The sequence below is a fragment of the Anolis carolinensis genome, chromosome 6, assembly GCF_035594765.1.
Source record: "Anolis carolinensis isolate JA03-04 chromosome 6, rAnoCar3.1.pri, whole genome shotgun sequence".
In the NCBI taxonomy this organism is placed as follows: Eukaryota; Metazoa; Chordata; class Lepidosauria; order Squamata; family Dactyloidae; genus Anolis; species Anolis carolinensis.
Window position 1 is genome coordinate 17117646 of NC_085846.1, and position 8839 is coordinate 17126484.

Genomic DNA, 8839 nt, shown 5'->3' on the forward strand with positions numbered 1-8839 from the left:
ACTTCTACAAGCTTTATCTTCACTGTTTTCCTTTGCCTACAATGAAAAAGGGCTGACACTGTATATTACATTTTTGGAAAGTGACTTTCAATGTGGTATGTCTTTTCAGTGGTTCCTGAATGTTGTTGGACCCCCAGAAGCTCCAACCAGCATGGACATATATAGTCAAGCATGCTTGATGATGTAGTTCCACAACTTCTGGGGACCTAGGTTTAGGATCACTACGACTGGATTGCCCAAATTCTGTATTGAGTAAAAGAGAAATTAGAAACACCTTATCTCTGGCCTAGAAAATGGTTGGGGTCAATTTAACAGGGTGGGAAATGCCCATTAAAACAGGGCTGGGTATGTATAAAGTAAAAGTAAAGGCTTCCCCTTGACATTTAGTTGTGTCCAACTCTATGGGGTGGTGTTCATCTCCATTTCTATGGAAGCTGACGATCCTGTCGATGCCTTGGTCGCTCGTTACAATACCGAATTGTCCAGGGCTATTGACATGATCGCTCCCGAATGTCCCCTCTCGCTGCGTGGAGTTGCCCCGGCTCCCTGGTTCACCGGGGAGCTGGCGGAGATGAAACGTGAGAGAAGGAGACTAGAGTGGCGCTGGCGGAGAACTCGTGACGTTTCTGACCGAGCATGGTCTAAAGCCACTATTAGGGCTTATTCCGCGGCATTGCGGGCAGCCAGGAAGGTTTTCACGACTGCCCGCATCGCGTCTGCAACAAATAGATCTTCTGAGTTGTTCCGAGTTGTTGGGGAGCTCCTCCACCCTTCTCAGGGTGGGGGGGCACCTGACTCCTCGGCAACTCAGTGTAGCGAGTTCGCTCACCATTTTGCAGACAAAGTCGCTCAGATTCGTTCCGACTTGGACGCCAGTCTTGAAGCATTGCCAGGTGAGGTAACCGAGGCATCTGTCTGTTCGATCTTGTGGGATTCGTTTCAGTTTGTGCAACCTGATGATGTGGACAAGATTCTTGGAGCGGTGAGGGCGACTACCTGTGCCCTAGATCCCTGCCCATCTTGGCTTTTAAAACAGGCCAGTGGTGGGTTAGTTGATTGGTTTGTGGCAATAATTAATGCCTCTTTGGGGCAGGGCAATTTTCCATCCAGCCTAAAACAAGCCGTGGTAAGGCCTATTTTGAAGAAGGCTTCATTAGATCCGACCAATCCTTGTAACTACAGGCCAATCTCTAACCTACCATTCTTGGGCAAGGTCTTGGAGCGGGTGGTTGCCTCTCAGCTCCAGGGATTCTTGGAAGATACGGATTTTCTGGACCAATCACAGTCTGGCTTCAGGCCTGGGTTCAGTACCGAGACGGCTTTGGTCGCCTTGGTGGATGACCTCCACAGGGAGCTGGACAGGGAGAGTGTGACCCTGCTGGTTCTCTTGGACATCTCAGCAGCTTTCGATACCATTGACCATGGTATCCTTCTGGGGCGGCTCTCTGGGATGGGCCTTGGGGGTACTGCACTCCAGTGGCTCCAGTCCTTTCTGGAGGGTTGTTCCCAGTTGGTGAAGCTGGGGGACACCTGCTCGGACCCCTGGCCATTGACCTGTGGGGTCCCGCAAGGTTCTATTTTGTCCCCCATGCTTTTTAACATCTACATGAAACCGCCGGGAGAGGTCATCCGGAGTTTTGGAGTACGGTGCCATCTCTATGCGGATGACACCCAACTCTACTACTCTTTTCCACCTAAATCCAAGGAAGCCCCTCGGATTCTGGACCAGTGTCTGGCCACTGTGTTGGCCTGGATGAGGGTGAACAAACTGAGACTTAATCCCGACAAGACAGAGGTCCTCCAGGTCAGTCGTAAGTCTGATCGGGGTATTGGGTGGCAACCTGTGCTTGACGGGGTCGCACTCCCCCTGAAGGCGCAGGTCCGCAGCTTGGGGGTCCTCCTGGATTCGGGGCTGACGCTTGAGGCTCAGGTGTCGGCCGTGGCCGGGAGGGCCTTTGCACAACTAAAATTTGTGCGCCAGCTGCGACCGTATCTCGAGAAGTCTGATCTGACCATGGTGGTCCATGCCTTAGTTACCTCTAGACTGGACTATTGCAATGCGCTCTACGTGGGGCTGCCTTTGAAGACGGCCCGGAAATTACAACTAGTACAGCGTTCGGCAGCCAGGCTTTTAACCGGAGCGAATTACAGGGCGCGTTCAACGCCTTTGTTTAAGGAGCTTCACTGGCTGCCATTTACTTTCCGGGCCCAATTCAAGGTGCAGGTTATCACCTACAAAGCCCTAAACGGTTTGGGACCCACCTACATTAGAGACCGCATCTCCCTCTATGAACCCACACGTTCGCTTCGCTCGTCGGGGGAGGCCCTTCTCTCGCTCCCACCACCCTCACAGTTATGGTTGGTGGGAACGAGAGAGAGGGCCTTCTCCGTTGTGACCCCCCGGCTTTGGAACTCTCTATCTAGAGAGATCAGGCAGGCCCCTACCCTCCTCTCCTTCCAGAAGAGCTTAAAAACCTGGCTCTTCCAAAAGGCCTTTGATGTTTAGTTGTTGCTGGATTGATCTATCTGTCCATTCCATAATAGTCCCATTGTTGTTGTCTTGCCATTTTATACCTCACTTTATTGTCCATTCAACTTGAGATTTCCTTTTCCCATTTCGTAACACTCTGCATTTCGCCTGGGATCTACGAATTAGTCTCCTGTTTTTAACACTGTATCCTGCGTGTTGATTTTAATGATTGTTTTTATTGATGTTGATGTTTTTTACTGGGATAATTGTTTTATTGCTTTGTTACTGTTATTTGTTTGTTTTATCGGGCCTGGCCCCATGTAAGCCGCCCCGAGTCCCTTCGGGGAGATGGGGCGGGGTATAAAAATAAAATTATTATTATTATTATTATTATTATTATTATTATTATTATTATTATTATTATTATTATTATTATTATTTCTAAGCCGAAGAGCCGGCATCTATAGACATCTCCAAGGTCATGTGGCCGGCATGACTGTATGGAGTGCTGTTATCCTCCCGCTGGAGCAGTACCTATTGATCTACTCACATTTGCATGTTTTTGAACTGCTAGGTTGGCAGAAGCTGGGGCTAACTGTGGGAGCTCACCCTGCTCCTCGGATTCGAAACGCCAACCTTTCGGTCAGCAAGTTCAGCACAGCAGCCTTTCAGATATTGTTGAACTATAACTTCCTATAGGAAGCCTTAGATTGTATCCTTACTGCAGAATTATGGCAGTTTGGTACCACATTAACTGCTATGGCTCAATGCTAAGGAATTCTTGGATTTGCAGTTTTGTGAGATGTTTAGCCTTTTCTGCCAGAGAACTCTGCTGCCACAAGAAACTACAAATCCTAGTATTCCACAGAATGGAACTATGGCAGTTAAAAGTGGTATAAAATGGCGATGCGTCTGTAGTGTAGATGGTCTATTAGAAAGCATATCAATTGGTGGCAATTTTAATCCCACATCATTTGGAAACCTAGATGTTCCCCCGTCTTTTCAATCACGATTCCATCAAAAGCAGTGGGACCAAAGTTCATCATAATTGTTCTTATTGAGAAAAACTGAAAAATCCTATCTAAGCCTATTGTGTTTGGTGGCATTTTACTTGTTTATAAGTATGACCTGGATTACGTTTGGCCCTATAGCATATCTATGGATTTCACATCTCTTTAGCCCTGGAGCATGCCTGTCAAAGGACAAAGCAAGGGATTATATATGTCAAGGTTGGTGTTCTTCAGAACTGCCACACCTTAAGCCTCTACATATTATGTCCTTGCTTCATTTCATGATGACTAACTGCTACACTATCTTTGATGACCATGTTTCATTGGGATAGAGAAATAGTATGTTGTGGAAGGCTTTCATGGCCGGAATCACTGGGTTGCTCTGAGTTTTCCAGGCTGCATGGCCATGTTCCAGAAGCCTTCTCTCCAAGGCGAACTGAACCACCTAAACTAAATTAAGAAGTGGCTATTGCCTATGATTTCATAAGATCAGACAGAGGCTCATTAATATAAGATTACAGAAATGTTTCCTGGAATGTTTTAATAGAAAAATTCCTGGAGCTTGTAAGAAATAGAAACATCCAAAAGCTGCTAAAAGGTATGTTCCCATCCATCTGCAATCAAAAATAACAAAACAAAGCAACAGAACACTTCACCTTTTTTTTAAAAAAAATGTGTACAGTAGAGTCTCACTTATCCAACACTCGCTTATCCAACATTCTGGATTATCCAACGCATTTTTGTAGTCAATGTTTTCAATATATCATGATATTTTGGTGCTAAATTCATAAATACAGTAATTACTACATAGCATTACTGCGTATTGAACTACTTTTTCTGTCAAATTTGTTGTATAACATGATGTTTTGGTGCTTAATTTGTAAAATCATAACCTAATTTGATGTTTAATAGGCTTTTCCTTAATCCCTCCTTGTTATCCAACATATTTGCTTATCCAACGTTCTGCCAGCCCTTTATGTTGGATAAGTAAGACTCTACTGTATTTATATGAAAGGGGAGGTTTCCAGGTGACTCCTGAAATTAAAAAGGTTGAATGTCTGCATTTTTCAGAACCACTAAAAGGACATGTTCACATGTATTTCCCTAAATTACACAATCCACAAAAGTTGGTTATTACTTTTCCTGCTCCACCTTATCCTTTAAATGGCGATATATAGTACTTTATATGTTTGCTACATGTTGAAAGACATCTGATGTCATATGGAGATCTCATTAATTTCATAAGGTTTTCTTAGGCAAGGAATACCCGAAGGTGGATTTTACCAATTTTTTCCTTTGAAATAGAGCTTACAGCACATGATATTAACTGGCAGTCTCCCATCCAAGTACTAGACAGGGCTGACTCTGACAGACAGAATCTGGTGCCTATTTAGCCCTTTCTCCTTTGGGGTCTTCCCCTTTACTTATTCCTAGACATCTATCCCAAATTCTTAGCCATTGACTTTGCAGTGTTTCTAACCATCTGTCTTGCCATTGTCTCAGATGGCTAAAGCTACCAGCTCATTCTTACTCATACTTCATTCAGACCCTTTGCTGCTGAGATGCTCATAAAGATAGTTTATGAGGTTCATTACCATGAAACGCATTGGTTTGGGTACTTCCAAAATGGAACCGGACTAACTTGTGGAAGACAGGCTGTCCTGTATAAATCATACTCCCCCTACTTGAAATATTATGTGTCTCTCCAGATGTTGTTGTTGGATTCCCATCATCCATCACCACCACCATACCCAACAACAACGAAACTGGAGACTTAACAACATTTGGAAGATTTCATAGTTTCTGCCCCTAGATTTTGTGATACCTCCATGTGCAGTACATGCAAATGAATGACAGTTCTTACAAACAGCTGTCCTCGACATGGTGATTTTTCAGATATGTTGTTGAAGGCTTTCATGGCCGGGATCACAGGGTGGTTGTATGTCTTTCGGGCTGTGTGGCCATGTTCCAGAAACATGGCCACACAGCCCGAAAGACATATAACAACCCTATTATTCAGATATGTTGCACTGCATCTCTCATCATCACTTAGCCAAAGAAATAGCAATGACAGAACTGAGTTTTGTGACCAATGGCAGAACTGTGTTTTGTGACTGGTAGAACTATATATCCCTTTAAGATGCTTGTGGCACTGCTGCTTTAAGGAGTCCTGAAGACAAAAGATATGGAATGGGGAAGAGATAGCATCTTCAAGCCACTCTAACTCCTGATGAGTGGGCGAGGAGGAGAAGGAACAAGGAAACTTGCGAAAGAGATCATTAGAAAGGAGGCACTGGAGATTGAAATCAGTATTCCTTGTATTGGGTGCCACCCAGCTAAGTCTTTAAAAGATGGTATCAGGCACACTGGCCAGATGCAAAAGGGAAAAGCTCAAGGCTTTGTCACTTTTAACAGCTGTGTAGAAAAGAGAATTTCAACAGGTATAATTTGCCATGTTGTGAGCTTGCAAGGGAATTAGGAAAGAGATGTGACCAGTAAATTACTATTTTGGGGACTGCCGTTCCTTGAATTCTCCTTTTGGCAAGGCCCCATCTACAACTTGAAACTACATTTCATGATCAATGTAGACTCACATAATGCAGTTCAACTGGCTTGAATCGCATTATATGGGTTGACACCAGTAGTTCCAAACCTGTGGTCCATGGACTACCAGTGGCCCCCAAGAACTAAAATATGGTCCGTGACCTCACCGTTACTACACCATTGCAATGAGAGTGACTAGTCTTGCAAAACTCTCTTACAGTGTAGAGGCAATGGGGATGTCGGGAGAGGAGAGGCTGACTATCCACAAAGAGCACAACAACAAGCCTCCTGACTGCTGCTTCTCCTCCTCTCTCCCTTTGAGCGGAGCCATTCCATGTGGCGCTGGAAGCGTGGGCGCCTTGGTGTCTTCATTATTAGACCTGTTCCTGGGATTATTTGGTTATTTGGGGTGCTGCTTCAGAAAATTGCATTGGATGGACCACATCAGCTCTAGATGATTAAATATGGTTTTCTATGGGCGAGCAGATGGCGACTACTGGATGACACATGTTCTGTATCAGAAACTAGAGCTGATGTGGTCTATCCAATGCAATTTTCTGAATCAGCACCTCAAATAACCAAATTGAATCTAAAGTTGACCAAAAACTGATTTGTAACCCCTTTGGTACCAATGTTGGAGAGTGGTCCCTGGTCAAAAAGAGGTTGAGAACCACTGGCCTACACTGACCATATAATGCAGCTTGAAACAGTATTATATGGCTATATAGATGGGGCCCTAGTTGGCTAGTTGATTCTGGAGCTATCATCATCATCATCTGTACTTTATGGTAGACAGACATTTTTATAATGCTTTGGAAAAGACATTTGAGAAGTTAGGGGAATGGCACCAAATTGACCAAGAGGTTTTTAGCATCTTCCCCATAAAGAAAGACTAAAGCAAGGTTGGGGTGTGGCCCTCCAGATCTATCATGCTCCAAGTTCCAAAAATCCCAGCAGGAAAACCCAACTGGACCAGATCAATGTATACAAGGCCTCCACCGAAAGCTGAAAGTTTGTGGCCTTCCAGGTTTTGTTGGTCTGTAACCCCAGCATTGTCATAACTAGAACTACTGAGAATGCAGTCCAACAATATGGGATATGTGTTACTGAAGGCTTTCATGGCCGGAATCACTGGTCACTTGCAACATTCACACTTGCCTCAAACAGACAAGAGTTCTTTCTCCCAAACTGGACTTTTCAGATATATAAACCCCACTTGCCTAGTTTCCAACAGACTTCACAACCTCTGAGTATGCCTACCATAGATGTGGGAGAAACATCAGGAGAGAATGCTTCTGAAAGATGGCCATACAACCTGGAAAACTGACAGCAACCCCATATGAGATATGCATTCCTCAGCCCCCATCTAAGAGCAGTTATCTTAATCCTAGGGGTCCTCATTCCCATATCCGCTATTCTCTTCGGGAATGTTAACTGAACATATAACCTGTTCTTAATTAGAGTAAGCTGTGAATTGTGCGAAGAAGCAATTGTGATGAATTTGCCCCAAGTGTGTGCAAAGTGTATTACCGTTTGTACTGGAATACATTGTTCTTACTTCAGGCAGAGATCTAAGGATATTGATGCAGGGCATTCAGGTAAAAAGGTGTGGCTTCTTGAAAGGACTGTAACGTCTTTTGTTGATTTCTGTTTTTTTATGTGGTGCTAGAAATGGCATGCTGATGTGCTTGGCAGCCAAAGGATAACTCCACGCACCAAAGGATTAATAATCTAATCTTTGACAAAGGGAAGGCAAGAGAAAGATGGAAGGAATAATGTAGTTTTTATTTGGAATGTTATTTCTGTTATATCTACTTAAATGATGTGTTAGGAAGCCTTGCATGATGCTGAAAAACAATTTATAAATTAGGTGACAAACGATGTGGACCAACAAAGGAAGAGTAGACATTAAATTCAGATATAGGCATTTAGGATTACATTAAAGTATGATCCCTATATCTGTAAAACCAAAATACACAATTTCATTTACGACCTCATGAACCTCCGTCATTGGTCTCATTGAAAATACTAGGATTCACTATTATCCCTAGTTTCCTGTTCTAAATGAAGTCCAGGAATGTACCCTTCCCCCTCCAATGGAAGGTACTGTTGTGTTTAGGATGGATAATTTTTGCCAATGGTGCCTATTCCTAGAGGCATTGGGTTCAGCCATGGTGAAGCATGTCTTAAGATGAATCTACACTGCAGGATTACTACAGTTTGACACCACTTTGCCTCTCATGGCTCACTGCTGTAGAATCATGGGATATATAGTTTGGTGACACACCAGACCTCTTTGGCAGAGAAATGCTGAGCCAAGGCCGTTAAAAGTGGTGTCAAACTGTGTTAATTCTGCTATGTAAAGTCCCCACCATAAAGGATGTTCCTATATTCAGATGACAGAGAAATCTTTCCGTTTGACAAAGAAAATAATCTCCAATAGGAGTGCTTTGGGATCAAGATATTAGATTTGGATGCAAACAAACAAATCATTTATTTCGGTCATAGACCAGCAGATCTGGATGCTGTTCATGTACCCTGTCTCCCCTAAAATAAGACATCCCCAGAAAATAAGACCTATTAGAGGTTTTGCTGGATTGCTAAATATAAGGCCTCCCCCGAAAGTAAGACCTAGCAAAGTTTTTGTTTCGAAGCATGCCCAATGAACAGAACACCAGAGCATGCAGGATCGGTAAATGTACCTTCCATAGAGTATTGTACATGGAAATAATGGTAGTAACAAGAAATTCTTGATAGGATTCAGTTTGTCTGGTTATGCTGGTTTGTGGTGACAACTACTGTACAGTATATAATA